The following is a 1,160-nucleotide window of genomic DNA, read 5'->3' on the forward strand; positions in this document are numbered from 1 at the left end:
GTAAAGGTGAAGGGTTCCATGAGGAAAACCCCAAAGAGCCCACAAAAGCAGGTCAAGGAGAGAGGGAAGATTCGAGTCCCCTGACTGCAGGAAACTCAGTTTTGCAAGAGGTAACTAACATCAGATTACATGGACAGCAAACACACACTTCTCTTGACCGCAGCAGTCCATGCTCCTCTGCTTCGATCCTAAGGACCCCACAACATCCTAGTGGGGAGTAGAGGACAATAGAGGGTGGGCTCAGTGTCTTCAGTCTGGTCTAAGCAGGCGGGGGAGGAATCTTCGCACTAATGGAAACATAGTGCTCTCCCTCAGTCCCGTCGGTCTAACCACAGTAGTTTAGACCATCCCCAGGCCTCTTTCCCATACTCCTCGTTTTATTTCTGAGGAAGCTACAGGATCTGACTACAGACCCAGGCTGCTCTCAACCTTACTTGCAGAAGCTTCTTTTTGCAGTGGGCAGCAAGCAGCCGATGAAGAAATGGATAAGTCTTCGAAGAGAGGAGAATAAAGACCAAGTTCCCAGTCTGTATCAGCCCTCACCGCCCCCCCAGGCTCAGAAAACATTGAAGAAGAGGAGCCCTTGAAAAGAATGCAGGAGCTGGGGCTGGGGATTTAGCTCAGTGGTAGAGCGCTTGCCTGGCCCTGGGTTCGGTCCCCAGCTCCGGAAAAAAAAGAACCAAAAAAAAAAAAAAAAAAAAGAATGCAGGAGCTGAAGGAGGGAGTGAAGTGCAATAGGTGCTGCCTTGGGGACATGATGTGGCTGATACACGCATGCACTCACAAGTAGCTTTGGTTATCTGTACAAGGCCTGCAGAAGATCAAGCCAGCCGACATTCCGGCATACATAGTGGGGATGATCTCCAGACTCTAGCACTTGCTGGGAAGTTGCTGGCAGGTTTTAGTTACTGAGGGAAGGAAAATCACTCTTTGAAGATGTGACCAACCGATAGGCTTCTCACACTCCTGTGATGGCCCCCACAACCATGCACGTGTGAACCACACTAATTGAACTTGGTTGGTTACAAAAAAGAATGGGGCTGGAGAGATGGCTCCTTGGTTAAGAGCACCGACTGCTCTTCCAGAGGTCCTGAGTTCAATTCCCAGCCACCACATGGTGGCTCACAACCATCTGTAATGAGATCTGATGCCCTCTTCTG

The sequence above is a fragment of the Rattus norvegicus genome, chromosome 14 (genome assembly GCF_021556685.1).
Source record: "Rattus norvegicus strain SHRSP/BbbUtx chromosome 14, alternate assembly SHRSP_T2T, whole genome shotgun sequence".
Lineage (NCBI taxonomy): Eukaryota > Metazoa > Chordata > Mammalia > Rodentia > Muridae > Rattus > Rattus norvegicus.